Raw genomic sequence first — 19,751 nt, 5'->3', positions numbered from 1 at the left:
ATCTTCATCTTCATATCCACTCTCCCTGCTCTGCACATGTCCAGCTTTGCCACCTGTCTTTTGGTCAGTGCCACTGTCTCCAAACCATATATCGTATCAAATCAGGTCTCACTATCATCTTGTAAACCTTCCCTTTCACTCTTGCTGCAATCCTTCTTTCACAAATCACCCCTCACACTTGTTTTCACCCACTCCACCCTGTCTCCACTCTCTTCTTAACCTCTTTTGTGCACCATCCGTTGACCCCAGGTATTTAAACTCATCTACCTTCGCTACCTCTACTCCTTGCAGCTTCACTGTTACACCTGTCTTCCTCTCATCCACACACATGTATTCTGTCTTGCTTCTGATGACCTAGTGTATTGTCTTACTTATTTTTTCATTGATTGTACCTGAGCTGAGGTAACGCAAAAAATTTCCCCATCGTGGGATCAATAAAGTCTTATCTTATCTTCTCAACACTGCTCCATAAAAAACTCTTGACGCAAACATTACATCTGTAATGCTCTTTGTTAGCCTGTAGCCATACTACTACTCGCTGATTGTCACCGCTCTCCTTAGCCTAGCTTCTCTCTCCTTCCCATATCAGTAACAGTAAACTTCTTCTACATTTCTGGTCAAAAAGTCCACTTCCTTTTCCCCTAGACACCCTCTCTTTACCTGCACAGGTATGTCATCTGGACCAAATGAAAGCAATAAAACTGTCATTTGAAAAGAAGTGCCACGCAGGTGTTTGGTGTATCCTCTAGACAGAAGATCCTCTCACTTACTCCTTACTAATCCTCTACTTAGTTCATTCATCAGCTCCCCAGAGTGCCCCCTCCATCTTCTCATCACACTCCTTTCTTCACTCACATCCTAACCTGCTGCACATCCTTTCCAGCTCGATCTCTCTGCCTGGCCAATCAGTACAAGTCCTTCTCTCCTTCCTTAGTATCCAGTGTCACACACACATCACTGTAACTAACTTTTTCCTTTGAATATTTTCCCCTTTCCTCTGTCTAGAGGAAACACCAAACGCCTGCATGGAACCTCTTTTCAAATGACAGTTTTATTGCTTTCACTTTGAAATTATTTACCAAGTTCAGTGGTAACACATCAACTGATACTACAGGTACTTTCTATTACACGTGACTTGCTGTCACTTCATATCATATTAAATAATAAAGTACTTCAGATATAACCACGATCTCACTGACACTTTCTACATGAGGAGGCTACAACTAGATTCAACACTTGTGTGCTAAAAGGTGCCTAACTTTACCACTCAAGTGTTTCCATAACTTTTACTTAAAGTGCAGCAAGTGCTTAGATCTCCTGACTAAGACTCACAATCTCACAGTTAAAATGTTGTAAGAGTCCAAGAATAACAAAAGGCAACATCTCTAATTTGCACAGTTTGAGGACAAAACAGGTTTTCCCCTCTGATCGGCAGATTGTAAATTGAAGGATTTGTTTCTTACCACAGCAGCAGTGGTGAGGACACAGGCGGTCGTGTACGCTCGGGTCACCACAGGGATCTGAAAATACTCCTGAGTGAAACTGTGAGCCATCCCTGCTGCTGCTGCTGCTGCTCCTGCTTCACTGTCAGCCATGATTTACTCCCCGAGTGAACAGCACAGGCCACGCCCCCTCCCACCACCTGACAATCGCATCCACTCATCAGCTCTGGTCTTTAACTTTAAATAACTTTATATAAAAGCATACATGACCATCAGGGAAAGCTCAAGTGAACAATTTAATGCCATTCTGTGTTGTGCAACAAACTTGCACTGGACACAGAGGTCTGCAATCCACATCATGCTTTATTCCTGGCAAACACACAGTATTAGAGTTTGGCTTCCCTACCCTGCCAGCATAATTTCTAATGTTTGTTGTACTTTTGGTCGGTCTTTCCCAGATGGAGTTTCACTGGAGTGATGTAAGATCCCTGACTTGCAGAGAAGGCTGCTTCAAACAAACTCCAGCAATATTATTTAAAATCCTTGTGAGGAGTTTTTAAGGCTTGCATAAGCACAAAAATGTCAGGCTGAGTTACGGGTTAAAACTGTAATTACTTTTACAGAAATATATCTTATAGAATGTGAGTTTCTGTTTTAAAGTGTCTGAATCAGTTTCTGAGCTTGAATCTCCCCAGAGCCAGACGGATAAAAAGGTTATGAATTTATTTCAGTAACTTAGAAAAAACAGAAAACAATACGCAGGTCATACATTTCAATGAACAGGGTAAAGGCTACAAAAGATTAAAAACAATATTAAAGACATGTATATACAGGAACATTTTCCTAAGCTGTTTGTGTATAAATATGTTTGAAAGCAGAGTTCACGGGTTGCAGAAATGATTCAAACAACAATGAGAGCTGTTAAAACTCGCCAGTGTCCTGCACTGAGCCTTCAAGCGCTGCATCAGGAGGCAGCAAAGGAAATGATGGCGCAATGGTTCTCAACCTGGGGGGCGCTGACCTACAGAGGAGTCGCAACCAGAGTTTTTCATGTCCTTAAATTGCTTTTACTTTCCGGCATTGATGGAAAGAATTTTCTTTACAGTTTTATGTTAAATATTGTAAATTTTGACCTCAGGCTGATCCTCGAACACTTTTGTTTATTTAATATTTCAGACTGTACCAACATAGTATTTGAAAATGACTCTGGTGCAGACGAAACCAAATGTAACTTTCTTATTGCTGCAACAAAATTTTCAGCTCAAATTTAGTTTTAAATCCTATTTTTTTTAAAAATGTTTTATTTACCAGGTTGATCTCCACAGCCGCTGCTATTCCCAAACCTCTTACTAATGAAACAGAAAAGAGCACCATGTGACAGATGGTGACGCAATGACTTCAAAGATGGCACAAAGAGTGACCACGGTCTCTGAGGTGGTTGACAGTGTTGCACTCTAGATGGCGCCCTGAAGCTTTTCCTGCAACAGGTGCCTGCACGCTGAGAAAGTGAGAACTTTACACCATCATGCTGGAAGAGTGACATCAAAACGTGATGTACAGCAATGGCATTCGCTTTTCTTCTGCCTTTTTAAAGACCCTGCACTGTATAAAACATAAAATATTTACTAATGCCAGGAAGAAAAGTATCTGAAAAACTCTTGTTCAAATATAAAAAGTAAAGGCAAAACCTCCTCGTCTCAAACAGCAGGGGAGCGGACACTGATGAAACGTTGCTGGTGTTACATGTTCTGACCCAGAGGAGAGGCTGGGTTTCTTATATTTATTCAGTGACTCACACCTGAGTTAGCTTAAGACCTCTGAGCAAACTTTAAAGAAGAACATACACGTTATTTATGGCAACTATTACTGGCTGAAAGTGACCAACTAACTGTCACATCATGGCTACCTTTGGTTGTGGCTAGCTTCACCTCTAGCAAGGCTGACATGAAAAAAGCTGTAGGAGGTGTATCGGTATGTGGATTCTATCTGTCAAAGCAACTCGAGTGGTTACAGTGTTAATTTTTGATTCTTCATTCTTTGGCTTTTTGTTTCATTCACTTTTGTGTATCTAATTTTATCAAAACTTTCTATTGGTGTAAGGAAAAGAATTGAAATAGGAGCTTGAAACATTAGAAACTTCGAATGCTATAATCTTGGAAGTTTCTGGTTTTCGTACGGATAAAAATTTAAATTAGATAAAGTGCAAAGGAAACGTGGCATAAATCATCATGACTCAGGTGTCTGAAAACATCAGTTCTGAAAGGACTCACTGAATAATGCATGAATAATATTATGGTAATGCTATCTGCACTATATTTTTGGTATCTAACAGCAATGAATGTTTGGCACAAATGTTCTTTGGTCCAGCAGTGATGGTGAATCTGGCCAGATGTTGCCCAAACCAAATCTGTGTCCTATCTGAGACACATCTGGCCCACACTACATTTGCCATAACTGCCAAATGTCTCTCACATCTGGGTGTGTTTTGATCGTAGGCTGTATATAAGAGATGCACATAAAGCTACATCAAATATAATTTTAACCTAATGAGTTCATGGCCTCGTTTGCCAAATTAAAGCCATACAGAATACAACATGGGGTATAAATGATACCTTTCCCTGCAGTCATAAAGGACGATCAATGTTCACGCTTGTGAGATTGTGTAACATTGCGTTCTTTTGAGAAATGCTCAGCTCGAGGCTTCAGAATGGGACTATCTGGTGGGCTGTCCATCTTTTTATAGATTTGGTGATTTTGAATTATGGTTAATGGGACTCAGGTTGGCAGGAAAATCAACTACATGTGCAATCATGTCTGTAAGAAAGGGAAGCATAGCTGAAATTGTTGCTCGCTGACATTCCTGCTGAGTGGCTCCTGGGTTTCATCGTTCAAACAAAACTCTGATCGCCACCTACAGCAGCTCATGTACAAAGTTTGATGCCGCTCTTCAGACCCTCATAGGGTTAGCAGAAGTCCGTCCATGATGAAAACACACAACTGCTGGAATGGAAAACACAGACTAAGGAGGACAGTCTGCGGACCAAAATCTCACTTTTCGGCTCAGAGAAAGGAGGTGAGAAGTGTGCAGTTCACAGCACACATCGTTAGACAAGGGCCCAGAACTCAGCCTTACTGTGACAAAAATGTGCAAAATAAATATGAGTATAGCTGCACAGGAAGTGCCAAGTCTGAGGGAATACAACTTGGTTTTCCTGAGAAGAAGGTGTACTTGATCTGTGTATCAATAAATGAAAGATAAACAGATTCAAAGGAGACGCTTTCGTCTCCTTTGAATCTTTCTCCAAAGATAAAAATGTCTTTGCTCCAAAAAAACCAAACAGACAAAAAAAGAGACTACTCCATTGCAAAAAAACAAAAAGATCCTCAGATTCAGAATCGCCCGTTTCTGCAGCCGAAGAAATCCACGCCGACGTAGCGAGGGTAGCCCTCCAAAGAGTTCATGTTAACAGGGTCAAATTTCCAGTACTGCCGTCCTCGGATGAAGTGAGCGTAGCCTGAAACACAGAGAGCACAAACAAAACATTTTTTATCAGCGCCACTGCGAATGTACCCGCGTTGGCCCAACAGCTGCTCGCTCTTGGCCAGATGTCAGATAAGCAAGTGAAAACCTGAAGCAGCAGAACAAGGAAAACAAGCAGCGTGCAGAGCAAAACATCCACAGGAACACATGCAGCAGCTTTTATGATAACTGGGTCATTCATAAATGACACGTTGAAGATAAAATTATCCTTGTTGTGTTGTGTGTACAGTTACACTTACAGCCTCTCTTACTCTCTCCATGCATTTGTGTTTTTAGTTTGATTTGCTTGAAATCAAAAGGAATCGTTATAAACTGATAGCGCTCGTGTAAAACATGAAACCCGACTGCGGCGTGATTCTGAATCAGATTATCTTAATGCTGAAAATCATTGTTTGTTGCAAAGCTGAAAAGCTGTTAAAACCACTGCTGAGTTATTTTTAAAACTTACCAAGCTTGTAAAGTATTTTAAACTGTTTATTATCATATTTATAGCATGGTAACGTTCCTGCGTCTTAATTCAACAATCACATGTAGCGCTCCAAATGTCATTTTATTTCAGAGACACGCGCACGTACCGTAGATGTCTCGGAAAGCGGCGTCCACGACGCTGGGGATGCCGATCCAGTCCTGCATGCTGCGCGGGGCAGACTCGACTCGGTTGTCCTGGGGGCTGAACCTCCAGTAGCTGCCTGACTTGAAGAAGTAGGTGTTGTAGTTGGGGTCCTGGCCCCAGCGCAGTGCTGCCTGGATCCCAGACTCGTACAGGCCCAAATTCCTGATGGACTCCGGCCCCCTGATCCGCCTCTCAGCATCAAACACCCAGTAGTTTGCACCTGCACAGACGGTGGGCTCCAATTAATATTATTTTTATATAATAAGATGACTTGTAATTAATGTACGTTCATTTTTTTGGTATAATGTATTTTCTAGCTACAAAAACGAATCGGTTAAGTATGACGTGAATTCTGAACGCTGTATGCTGAGCCATGTGTCAAGTTGACTAAGACGCTTCGCCATCTTGTGGTCCAGTGTGGTATTACATGAGAGTACTGCCTGGCCTTATTTCAACCTCATTTGAGATTTCTTAAACGCATCTTGATGGTGACTTCAGACCTGTTGTTTCTTCCACTGATAGGTTAAGTTAACTTTAGTAGACATTAAATGTTTTTAAAAAAAGGATGTCAGAAGACTTTTTGACTGGCCCGTCCATAAAGCAGACGCTGATCAAGCAGCTGACGTTTGTCAAGATAAGAGCAACAGTTATTTTATTTAGCTATACGTAGCTATACGTATAATTACGTATAATTATAAAAACAGCTTTTACAGTGTTTCTGGGAGTCTATGGTGGTTTGGTACACTCGACTGCAGCAACATCACAGACCCATGTTAATTAACATTTTTACATCTATTTAAACATGCCCATACATGGGCAGAATGCTTTACTTCTGTGTTTCTGTACAATTATCGCTCCCCTGAACTGCGCTTACATAAAACCATAAACCACTTAAGAGCAGCTCAAATGTCTTTACTGCTCACCTTGAAAGAACCAAATATTCCCTGACTTGTCTTCAAAGGCGGCATCGATGTTGTTGGGAATCCCCCGCCAGTGACGGGACGCCAGTGCCGGGTAACCGCTTTCCAGATGCCCGTCCCTGATCCTCCAAACGTAGCCCGACTTAAAGAAGAACAGCTCTCCTCGGATCATAGATACGGCATCAAACTCTGTCCTGCAGGCATCGGGCTGGAAAAAAGACAGATCGAATGTTCATTTCCACATGCAATCATCTGCTTACATGTAAGGTTTGAGAGATTTATGCTGCACGTAATGAAGTGTTAAAGAGCCGTTTTATTGTCTGAAAAGACAAGCAAAGTGGGTCTTTGTGCTTCGTAAGGCTGAAGACTACTTTTATTCCCACAAACGATCACAGGGAATTTCAGGGATTTTCAGTATAAGTGAAAATCCTCTCAGTTACAAATTTTACACAAAGAAGTGATGTGAAGTGGAAACAATTCCCGGTCTTCGCCTGAGAGAAACTCTCACGAGACTAAAAGATTACTTTTGTGTTTGACCCCCATTTATCTTGTATGGTTGATGAAAGAAAACACTCATGTCTAATGTGGTATAGTTTCAAAGACACGCACTGTCAGACTGGCATGCAGCCTTGAAATATATTTTGCAACATAAGCGTCTCCTGACCGCACAAATCGATGCCATTCACAGGATGAGGCTTGTTGAAAAATCCCATAAAACTCAACCGAGCTCCATTGTTTTCCCAAAACAAGCCATATGTCCCATTAAAAACACACATGTAGGTTATCCGCTGGAACTCCCTAATGCAGACTGAGCCCCTAAATATACAGTATGTCTAAAAATAAAAAAGCACAACAATGTGATTGGTTAGTGGTTGATTAGGTGGTCGTGGAACAACAGTAATTATACTGTTGTTGGAGCAATACCAACACAAAGAAATCAGGTATGCTCTTTAAATAGTCAAGAGGTGCCACTGTGTATATACCCCAAATAGTTCATTGGTTGATACACTGATTATTTTGTCCATATAGTGATAATTTATCAGACATCTACAGCTTAGCAAGCTAATACATTTTATTAAGAAGCTAATTAATCAGTGGCAATATGCAAAAGTTTTAACAAAGCATGCATGAACATAAGTCTCAGTTATACACTGTCATGATGTGACGATCGTTTGCTGTTTTGTTTTGTTGTTTGGCAGCTTTCCATCCTTTGTAACTTGATCAGACTCACCTGTGTTCTATTAGTCACTTTCTACTTTATTTTGAAATCTCTATTTGTCTTAAACTATACCTTTGTTCTTCTTGGGCCACACCTGTGTACAATTAGCCAATTGCCCTCCTCAGTATATGAACCTATGTTTCCCTCCCAACTGGCCAAATCATTTCATCGTCTTTGCAGTGCTGCTTGCGTCTGTTCATTCTTCCTCCCATTCATAGTCGTTTTCTTGTGTGTGACCTCTGGATTGTTTCATGCTTTTTGCCTGTAGCTCATTAGCGCTTGCCATGCTGTCAGATTCGACTGGAAACACTGACTCTGAGTTTTAAAACAACAAAAAACACCTTTGACTTTAGTGAAGAGGTGAAGACTGAGAATAGGACAGTTGACTGAAGCTCCTCAACCTGTGTTTAACAGTAAAACTGTGACTCTGCGTCAAAGCCGACCTGGCCCAGTGTTGGGTCCTGACCGGGCCTCCCTCAGCGTAACGAATAATTCAATATGACTCAATTCATTCGTTTTATCCATATAGCACCAAATTACAGCAGCAGTCACCTCAGGGCGCTTTAAAGTCTCTCCTGACACAGAGAAGGTTAAACTCCCTTTAATCACCAATCAGTAACTGATTGATATTTACTGTGCCACATGCATAAATGTGCGTGACTCTCTCACTTTTGGATTCATACGCTATGAAAGTGCAGGCATTTAATAAACAGCTGGAAACAACACGTCAGCTCCAGCTTAAGTCTTATCAAAGCAGGATCAGCTGCGTTTACTGAGGAATCTGATTAATAAGCTCTTACAGTCAGATTGTCAGACATGTAAACCTTGTTTGTTTTTTTGCATTCTCCTATGTTTAAGCTCCGGAAATGCCTTTTTAAGGCCAATCCTTATAAGGTGTAAGGTTTGTTTGGGCAGTGTGAGCATGAATGCAAAAGTGTGTTTCATAAACCAGAAACGTGACTATCAGCAACCCTGATGATCTTGAAAACAATAATATGTTTAGGCTATCATGATCCTGTTTAGGTAAACTTTAACTTGTTTAGGCTAACGTTGTCCTGTTTAGAAAAACCATTATCTTGTTATGGTTCTTGTTTTGGAAACTATTCAACTGTTTATTAAATTGAATGACAACTAATTTGAGTCGTACAGCAGAAATATAGTAGAGTCAAGATATAGTATATTCAGATATAACATATGCAAATAATGAAATCCTAGCAAAAGTTTTATCCTCTGGGTACCACGAATGCCTGCATAAAGCTTCAGGGTAAAGGTTTACTTCACACCTCTTGTGTAGATTTAGGTCATTTTCATGACTCTGTGATTGTTGCATCGGTTTCACTTACTCCAGTAGGGAAGATCTCGTTGCTCTCAGTAGTAGTAGTAGTGGTGGTGGTGCTGGTGGTGGTGGTAGCGGTAGTTGTGGTAGTGGTTGTGGTGGCGGTTGTGGTTTGGGGTTCGGGGGCTCGAACTCTCCGAGATCCGTACAGGTGTTGGATGCCCCACTTGTCGTCATTGCTTATTCTGGGTGGAAAGTCGGCGAAGAAGTAGTGTGGGGACATGATGGCTCCCTTCGTACGGGTGTGCTGCAGGCCCAGGACGTGCCCGAACTCATGGGCGGCAACCTGGAGAAGGTCCATGCCTGCAGGGTGGAAGGATGGAGGGGCACACCTGGTTCAAACAAAGTCTGAAGATAGTTTTGTTTGTTTTGACCTGCTTGCACGGTGGGGATTTTGCTACCTAAGCCCATCCAGTGCCAAGGCTCCTGAACGAGTCATAAAAAGTACCTCTCCCTGCTGACTCATATCTACTCTCAGCCACACATTTCACCGACACACAGACGTTATCAGTGCTGCAGCAGTGCACGGTAATAAGGAATTCGATTTGAATCTGCACGCCTGCACGAGTTTCTTTTGGGTACTCTGGACGATTCAGCGACATACTTCTTACTGGCAATATTAAATTAGCTGCAAGGTGTGACAAGCACTCTATGAATGTATGACCTCAAGAAAACATGAATGAAAAAGTGACGTTGTCTCCCCAGCCAAAGCTGGTCACAACAAGACAACAAAAACATCTGTGAGTCTAAAACAATACACAGATGTTGTTGATCATGTTTCCAGTACAAACACATTTATGTCATTTACGTGGCTGTTTTACTGCCTCATTTGTGGTACAGTGAACTTATTTTCTGGACTGTCACAAACATTGGGTTTAAGAAACTGACAGCAACATGGACTATTTTTGTCAGTTTCGTACTTTTCTCATATAAAAGTATGCCTTGCTTTGTTTTGGTCTTAGCGATAACACTATTATCTAAAAAAACTGCAGCATGAAAGTTTAGATATACGTCAGTTCAGCCCATATATTAAAGTAATGTACCTGACAACTATGGAAGCTCCTGGAAACTACTTTATAATTTGATTAAACAAGTAAAAAAATGTCCATCAGTCCAAAAGTCATCCATCCATCCATCCATCCATCCACCCATCCATCCTCAGCTGCTTATCTTATCTTAGCGTCACAGGGAACTTCCTTCCCCTGGGCATGTCATCCAGCTCTTCTGAAAGGAGGCTACACGCTACCTCATGCAGCACGTAGCAGATGCCCTCATTTGCTCATTCCTGCTGCTATCTGCAAACTCATTCCCTCTGTCACAACCCAAAGTGAGGCCAGGAACTTAAATCAACCATAAAGTTACAATTCTACTTTCATGTTCATCTGTCTTTACCGTTAGACCATCTGCATCATTGTAAATGTTGCACAACCCTCTCCATTGATCTCTTCCACTCTTTCTTGCCCTCTTGGGACACTTCTTCCAAAGATCTCTACCCAGAGTACATACCCCATCCTTTTCATGCTGAGAACCACACGGCTTCACACTTTAACCAAATTCCCAATCAAGGTTCTTAACACCTGACTTCAAGCTGCCCAACAGAACCACATCATCTGGATAAAGCAAAGTCAAAATCCTCTAACCACTGACCCCCTCTGTCCCTTTGCTGTGCCCAATAATTCTGTCAGTAAAAATTATGAACTAAATCATCAGTATGAATTATTGCTAGCAATGAAAACCAAGCTCCTGTTATGGTATACGGGGATCAAAAAACCCATAACAATAGGCTGGATATTACTGAGAGCCACAGATGAATGCCTTCTGCAACTCCACAAAACATGGCAGCTATTTACTGAAACAAATGTTCTGCTGGGAAACAAGTGACAGCGACAGCAGCAGACAATGGAGATATTCAGACAGTAATCACAACTGTAATTCTATTCATTTCACAGTTTTTATGCACAGCTTCCAGCAATAAAAAATAAACTCAGCCATACACTCACCCATGTGGTTTCCGAGTGTCCATGACTCATCAGCGTCAAAATGAATTTCACCTTGTCGGTGTGTTTTAGGGAAGAAAGCGTGAGCAAGAATGCCACCCCGGCCATCAAAGGGAAGGTTGTCTCCATGCCATAAACTGCAGGTTTTTATAAAACAAACACTCCGATGAGCAATAAAGGCACTGAGCAGAAACCTTTTAACAGCTTTACAGACAAAAGATTCTAAACATTCATCTGTCAGCTTCAGCTTTAAGGGAGGATTCAACACTAGCAGAAAGAATAAGCACATTTGGATAAATTAACAATGTACTGCTCGTCTCTTCTTTTGCTTGTTGTCCCTCAGTGTTGTGTGTCCCCCCCACTCCTAGATCCCTGTAGTTCCCTATATCCTTTAATGTGTGCATTCTAGTGGTGCAACGGATCATTATTGATCCGTGATCTGAACAGTTCCCACTCCACGGTTCGGCACGCACGTGATCCGAAGATTCGAAAAATAAAATAAAAATGTGTGTATGGTGCGCGTGGTCAGTCTGTCAAGCGATAGTTATGGCCAGCGCTAGCGGTCCAAGTGGAGGAGCAGAGGAGTTTGCGGCATTTAAGCAGCCCTTTGCTGCCCAATCCGACCGGGCTAAAGCTATTAAAAAAGGTGTTTATGGCTGCAGACATGAGGCCATATTCCGTTGTGCAAAACAAGGGGTTTAAAGATATGATGAACGTGCTTGAGCCACGCTATGACATCCTGTTGCGTGTCCACTTTGGTAACAAGATCGTTCCAAGCATGTATGAGCAGGAAAAGTCTAAAGTTATGGCTGAACTGCCACAGGCATCACTAACAGGGATCACTAAACGATTTGCTGATTATATATATTTGAGGAAAATGAACCGTATGTTTTGGTCTTTGTAGTCATAAATGAACAACAATGGGACATCTTGGATTAATGTGTGACCTCACTCTCCATCACTACTAACGCAAGAAAAAATAAGAGAATATATTTGGGAAGAAAGGTAATCAACCCTCCAGATGTGCTCATAGACCTGAATAATCGAGCACCTGGTGGCCGTAAAGGTTACTGGGGCATTTAATGCTGGTTTTTCCTTTATATTATCATTCATCTGTAGTTGGTTCTATAAGAGTGGATAAAAGCAATTCAAAAGCAAAAACACAACCTGATTCAAAAGAGGAAAAACATAAAAATCGCTCCACTGATAACCAATCAAAGCTTCACAAAAGAATTTACGTAATTCCAAGGATGACACAGATCCCCCACAAAAGTCCAGTTTTATATCTCTGGTATAATCTCCTCGTCTTTTCTTGCTCTGTAATCTCGTGTTTTCATCTTTGTGATTCTGGAAATCCCTCTGTAGCAAAGATCTTTGTCTTTAGTTCAAAATGATCTATGCTGGATCTAACTCACAACTACAACTACAACTCTAAAAATGTAAATGTAATCTCATTTTATTCACAATAGAACTCAGAAAATGTTTAAAGTGAGACAGCATTATCTTATTTTGATTTTGATGGCACCAACGTGTCTCGAAAAGTTGGGACGGCGGCAATAAAAGGTGGCAAAAGTAAGTGCTAAAGCAAGAAAAATGGAGGAACAGTTTACAACTAATTAGGTTAACTGGCAACATTATCGGTCAATATTAGGTATTTACCGATATGTTGAGAAATTGTTTTCATTCATCAACCAATAAATGATAGCACGAGAACATAATTCATGAAATAAACATCTTGTATTAACCTGAACTAGTGTAGAGTGTTTACTGCAATTACAAAGCAAAGGTTTTATCATGGACTTCTATACTATCTTTTTGCATACAGAGGTGACCTGCTGGACTTTACAAAGAAAGCAGATATAAGTCAGTTCTGCAAAGGACTGGCAGGTGGGGGTATAGCTCAGTGGTAGAGCATTTGACTGCAGATCAAGAGGTCTCCGGTTCAAGTCCGGGTGCCCCCTGACTTTGAAGCTAGCACATCTTGGATGCTGTTCCTGTACAATGATTAGTTGGGTCTTTGTGCATTTTGGGGCAGCAAGAAAAAAAACTCTTCTTTACCAAATTACACATTTTCAATTCCTCTGCTTCTCTTTTTTTTTGCTTTACTCCCTCCCACCAGAGATGCAAGTGGAGGAGGCGAGGAAAAAACACAAGGAGCGGGAATCAAGGCAACAGATATTAAAGAAAAAGGAGACAATGTGTCCTTTGAGTGCCATTTTAAAGCAATGCCTATTAACCATGATTTGTGGCATAACCGCATCATAAACTGTATTATTCTAGCTCAAATGCAGCTGTATTTCTCAGGTGTAACGATGCTCACGTTTTATATTTAGGCCTAATTAACTATAATTCACAACATGGTGTAATTTGACATTTGCTCCTGATCTTTTTAATATTTTTTTCAGCAATTCTTCCCACCTTCTGAAGTCGATGCGAATGTCAGCGTGTCCGTTACGGACCTCGGTAAAGGTGAGCGGAGTGACGTCACTCCAGATCTTTGCTGCATCCCGAAAGACACCTCGAACCCTTTCCTCTCCAAACTGCCAAGGAAATCCATCAATCCTGCAGGAAATGAATAGAGGTGTTACATACACACATATGCACACACATGTGCACACACATACGCACACACAGGATGTACAGTAGCAAAGTGAGACCACCAGCCTTGCATCCCCCTTTTAATCAGATATCTTCAGTTGTCTCTTTAGTGGGGAGGTGTTCTTCTACCCTCAGGCTTGCTAACAAAACACTGCGGTAAAATCTCCTCCCTTTCCTTTTAGATAAAACCACCCAGTGTGATAACCCACAAAATAAAAACAAAAATCCACAAAATATCACGCTTTACCAAGAAGACTGAAACACTTCATAAATCATATGGACCAACACTGGCTTTGCATCAAATCTCAATGTTGCTTCTGCGGTAAATGAGATTACTGTGACATATTATGGAAATGCACAGCTGTCTGGGGTTGGTATGAAGCAACAGCCTCTGGCAAGCAAAGCTTTGGACGTCTTCTGAATGCAGCAACATTTCCAACCACACCGACCAGAAAAACTGTAGCATCACCTCCAACTACACACAGTAACTACTGACACGAAACTGACCACTGAAACTAAAGAAACTGCAGCAATTAAACCAACTAGCAAACTACAGAAACGTCTGTCAATAACCTACCCACTGTGATTACACAACTATACACAGTAATTACTCTGACTAACCCAGTCACTGAAACTTTCTTTCGGATGCGTTCTTATATCCCGAGAGGTCACTATAGCAATGTTTGTCCTGGCACAGATTTTACACCGGATGCTCCTCCTGACGCAACCCTCGCAATTATCCATGGGACCGGCCCTGGGAGCTCACTGAGTACCCCATGAGGCTGGTGCTGTGTCTCCTCCCAGGGAGGAGCCAGGAAGCGTTAATGTGTAAGGCAAATGTGCTAACCACTGCACCACTGCAACTACAGCAATTAAACCAACTAGTAAACTACCAGGAAACATCTGCCACTAAACTGCTCATTGCAGCTACAGAAATATCTGCACCTAAATATAGCAACGTCATCACCTTCAACTAAATACATGAACCCTCTTCATGCAAACAGAGCAACATCTGCAACTAAAATACCTGCTGTGACTACTGCAATGCACAACTATAAATGGCAAAAGCAACAGGTAAAGCAACCACTGCGAAAACAGAAACATCTGCAACCACACACTTAAACATCTCCAGCTTAAGTACCCACTGGACTACAGCAACATCTGCAGAGAGGCATAACTGCTGAAAACAAGCAGCAAGCTGGCCTGACTGTCCAATCATCACAGTGCAGAAGTGTTAAACACCTGAATTTGGTTGTTACCATGGGTTTAAAAAGGAGATTACACCCCATTAACTGAAAGTACTCTAAAAGAAGACACAAATGTGTGTCCATGTGTTGCTACACTTTGTACGGTGCTAAGTGGAGAACTTTAACAGGAATGGTACTTGAATTCTGTAAAGTATGATCTAGACTTACATGAGGTTTTTTGAATTACATGAGTAAAGTTTTTTAGAACTCTGTGAATACACAGAGAAGATTGCTCAGAGCTGTCAGGACGTGCTTAGCTTGTATGTAGCGCTCCTGGCTATATAACATTTTTTGGCACAGTGGTACCAGACCGCGCAACCTGACTGTTCATAATGAATAGCTTCACTGTAAAGAGTCCTCTCAAGCCACAAACTATGGTTTTAAACTTCCTATTGTATAAAGACATTAAAATCTAAAATGTTCATTAATGTGACATATGAGTGGATGAAACCAGGCTAACTCTTCCATTGTTTAAGCTAAGCTGTCTTCTTCCACTTCTCTTGTCTACGGTGTGCCACAAGGTTCTGGTTTGGGGCCTTTTGTTGTTTCTGTTGTTTCCACTCCCTCTTTAGTACATTTCAAGCACTTTTATTTCCTATCAGTGCTGTGCAGATGATGCTGAATCTATTAAAAGTTGGATGGCAGATAATTTTATCCAACTTAATGATGAGGAACTCTAGGCCTCCTACCACATTTGAAAAATCTTATATCAGGAACCTTGGTGTAACTTTTATTATTCTTTCTTTTATTTTTCAATACCAAACTGTCATAAAACACATAGGTACATATAGAAGTAATAATCTTTTCCTTTTTTATAACATACAAAAAAAACCATAAATGGGATGAGTACCTGAATACCCCCCACTCCCTCCCAATAATGTAAAAATGAATATGTTATAGAGAAAATGAATTGACCCATAGAAAACAAAACAAAGTAAAAAAAACAAAACAAAAAACAAGAAAAGAAATCAACAATAAGATAGTACTACGTATCCTTATAGTTTAATATTAACATTAACATCTGCTAGCCTCAAAAAACAAGGTCTTAACATTAATCAATATTGATATAAATCTTAACCAATAGTAACAATATTAATATTAATATTAATGATTACTTGCTCCTCGGTCGAAACAAACTAATAATGCTGGAATATCTTTAAATAGAGTATTCTTATAAGGTAGAACAGCCACTGCTGGGAGTAGCAGAAAAATTTGTACACTGTCATATGGTGGACTACAGAGAGATTTCTCGTGCTGGTAACTTTTCTAAGTATTTAAGTAAAAAATCTATCCGATGAGCCTCTGATGGAGAATTTTATCTTCTCCAATTGTAAGAGTCCTAAGATATCCTGTAGCCAGACTTTAATAATGGTGGCTGAGATGATTTCCACAACAACAAAATTCTTTTTCTAGCGATGAGAGATCTTAGTGTAACTTTTGACTCAGCCTTCCTTTTGGATGCTCACATTAAGTCTCTGGCTCACTCTGGCTTTCATCAGTTGAGAAATATTGCCAAGCTGAATTCCACTGTGTCACATTCTGAATTGGAGATTCATTTATTCATGCCTTTATTTCATCACGTCTGGGTTTTTGCAATTCATTGTTCACGTCTTAACAAAACCTCCCTGGAACACGTGCAGGTTGTTCAGATTGCCGCTGTGAGACTTCTGGATAAAGTAAGCTCCCCATTGCCTTTAGAGTCCACTTTAAGATTTTGACTTTTAGAGTTCTGCATGGACAAGCGCCAGTGTGGATCAGAGAAATTTTTCACCCATACGTCCCCAGCAAGTCCCTGAGGTCATGTCATCAGGGCCTGCTGGATGTGCAGCACAACAGACGGAGAGGCAAAGGAGACAGAGCTTTTGCAACAGACCTCTCTCGCTCTGAGCATGACATCTGTGCACTTGTTTTTGGGCAACTTTTTCTTACCCAAAGACTACAAAACTACAGTTGCTGTTAATTGTTGTAAAACTACAGCAACTAATACTGAAGCTACACCAATATTACATTTAAACTACAAAAAAAATTTAACTAACCACTAAAATTCAAGTGACTGTGAAATATGGCAACTACAGCAGCTAAGCCAAATGCTGCAACCACAGTAACGCCTTCAACTGAACACGGCAATGGCGGCAACTAAAACCAGCAGAAAAGCAACATCTGAAACTAACCATTGCAACCATTTGTACCAAACAAATCAAAGCAACTACAGCAACTTAAAACCGAGCACATTAACGGCTGACAAAGCCCATCACTAAGAATTTAGTGCATTGCTTCAAGGAACTAATCGAGAAGACAGGACACGTTTCCATTATTTACAGTGGTCGTTATCAGCTCCTGTTCTTTTGGGGGTTTTATGGAAAATATGGTCTTAATTTGGAGACACACAAGCAGTAAAAACTCCAGACATTCATCCCAATAACTGCCTTTTTAGTTTGCCCTCCAAATAGCGTAAAAAAAATTCTTAAACCTCGATGTGTGGGAAAAGAAATACCAACAGAGTGTTTACTGAAAAATGAAAAGTGTCTGATTCTGAATTTAGAGTGTATTTTTACAGATACAAAGTGTACAGGTATTGATCTGTTAAGAGACATCTACCTGTATGGCTCAAATATTTTATACATTAGAAGATATATATAAATAAATCTAAATACGACCTAGGTACTTAGGTACTTACTAAATAATAAATTATTCCCTTTAAAATACATATTTCAGTCTTTTGGACTGTCAGTGCGCCCCAGTGTGACTGTGGCTACAATGTAGCTGCCATCACCAGTGTGTGACTGTGACTGGAGCACTTTAAAAGAAGCAGGTGAAACTATCACAGCCCATACTCTCAGACTTGGTGGAGAGCAGTGCAAAAAGAGAGAACTTTAGACTGCGTCGATCTGTTTCCAAATGAATGGTGTTGCTCTGTAACAGCTGGATAAATTGCTGTTTAATACCATAAACTGTATAAACATGGATGCAGCTTCTGGGTTAAAAGCCAAAGATATACCTGAAGTGACTTAAACCAGCATTCTTCCTAAAGGGACGACTTCTTGTTTCCTTAGAAGTCCTGAAGTGAAGCAGTGACCACAGGAAACACTTTCCCTGTGGGTTTTATGATGTTTTTCTGTCTCCTTTACAGTCAAAAAGCAGCAGGGTTTGGTTTACTGTATGACTGACAAGTCATTACTCCATGTGTGTGCAACGTTTGTCACTGCAGACCAGTTTAAGCGAACCTTTTACAACTTATTTTGCTTCCTTGCAGTAGACAAAATGTTTTTAACATAAGAAAGTTAAAGAATGAAGTCTAACATATATAAAAAAAGCAAACTCGTGGAATCTATCTCCCTTAACGCAGCCCTGCCATCCTTTAACCTTTTGCAGCCACCTGAGACCTCCTTTTCAGTTGATCTAAAAACCATTCAAGCGGTTACAACAACAGCGCTCTCAGCTGAGCCAGCTTGACTTCGGTGTCATGCCAGAGCTTGCCTCACAAGCTCAAAACGCTGGCTGGTTCTGAATAAAAAATAAACACAGGGCCTCATTAGCATGGCTCCACTCTCATATCAGACTCATTTACAACGGCTGGGGAGGAACGAGGGCCTTATTATGGTCATAACAGTGAGAGTTTGACGTAGTTGGGTGTTGCCTTGATCCTGGTAAACCACATCACTCCGTCAGGTGTCACCATGAGCTGGTCCTGTGAAGCAGAATCTAATTAGATTGTGGCCAGTGCTGCTATTAAAATCACCCTCCTACCTCTTGCTTTCGCTCTGCCTGTCTTCGTATAGTGTTAGGTTGAAGAATGAGTACAATGAAAGGGACACCGGGTGAGCCAGACAGAGAGGCAGCAGCCAGACCGCCAGACGCTCGATGGTGCCACGGCTTTAGATTAAAGAAAAGCACCACCCCTTTTTCTGAAGGTCAAGTTGACGACTGAAAGTGCTCTGTAGGTTGTGTAATTTTTGATTATTTTCCTTATGTCCTTAATCCAGTCTGTCTCAAGAGCAGGAACAAGATGTGAACACAGAGTGATGTTCATATGTTGAATGTGTATTTTCTCTCTTTTAGCTCTGCTGTTACTCTCTGCTAATGCTTAGATGACAAATTAAAGGAAAACAATCAAGACCACAATCAAAATGCTGCACTGCACGCAGTGTCCATCTTTTATATACAGTCTATGACAGGCAGCAAATAAGGACATGGGGGTATAGCTCAGTGGTAGAGCATTTGACTGCAGATCAAGAGGTCTCCGGTTCAAATCCGGGTGCCCCCTCTTTGAATAAAGACTGATTTAGTTATTTAATTGCTTAAGTTGAAAACAACCTTTCAAAGCTGGACCATTCGGCAGTTATGCCCAATATGGCCATATTGGGTGGTGCGAATTTCGCAGGGGTCAGCCAATCAGAAGAAAGTTCCCTTAAATGAGAAGCCTAAGATAATGTCACAGACAGTGGATAAAATGCAGCCTATCTGACTGAAAAACCAATGGATACTGGTTAATCGAAAGATAGCAATCCTCTAAACCAGGGTTGGGGAACTCCAGACCTGCAGGCTTTAGATGTGTCCTTGATCCAAAACAGCTGATTTAAATGGCTAAATGACCTCCTCAACATGTCTGGAAGTTCTCCAGAGGTCTGGTAAAGAACTAATCATTTGATTCCGGTGTACTGACCCAGGGTGAGATCTAAAACCTGCAGGACACCGGCCCTTGGGGCCTGGAGTTCCCAACTCCTTCCCTAAACCATATGCTTGTGCCTTTTTTGTGTATCATTTTTTAAACTTTAACTGGGAGCCTCTCCCATTATCAATACCCAAATTGCACATGCTCAACTCCTCGTCTCCCAGTG

General features: G+C 41.0%; 2 non-coding genes and 1 pseudogene across 3 annotated transcripts in view; 2 read left to right on the top strand and 1 right to left on the bottom strand.

Annotated features, from left to right (window-relative positions):
- Positions 1–19,751, bottom strand: part of LOC113033880 (stromelysin-3-like) — a 41,154-nt pseudogene that overhangs the window by 4,251 nt on the left and 17,152 nt on the right. Inside the window, exons 3-11 of the transcript XR_013900788.1 lie at positions 13,487–13,630; positions 11,072–11,205; positions 9,213–9,374; positions 9,079–9,175; positions 6,520–6,724; positions 5,559–5,816; positions 4,843–4,957; positions 4,643–4,764; positions 1,464–1,576 (exon numbers count right to left, since the gene is read on the bottom strand). The product of XR_013900788.1 is annotated as a stromelysin-3-like (transcript). The remainder of the gene's footprint in view (positions 1–1,463; positions 1,577–4,642; positions 4,765–4,842; positions 4,958–5,558; positions 5,817–6,519; positions 6,725–9,078; positions 9,176–9,212; positions 9,375–11,071; positions 11,206–13,486; positions 13,631–19,751) is intronic.
- Positions 12,958–13,029, top strand: trnac-gca (transfer RNA cysteine (anticodon GCA)). Its single transcript has one exon. It is a non-coding gene; the product is annotated as a tRNA-Cys (tRNA).
- On the top strand, positions 19,106–19,177 carry trnac-gca (transfer RNA cysteine (anticodon GCA)). The gene has a single exon. It is a non-coding gene; the product is annotated as a tRNA-Cys (tRNA).

This window comes from Astatotilapia calliptera, chromosome 12 (genome assembly GCF_964374335.1).
Source record: "Astatotilapia calliptera chromosome 12, fAstCal68.1, whole genome shotgun sequence".
Lineage (NCBI taxonomy): Eukaryota > Metazoa > Chordata > Actinopteri > Cichliformes > Cichlidae > Astatotilapia > Astatotilapia calliptera.
This window is presented reverse-complemented; position numbering and strand designations above follow the sequence as displayed.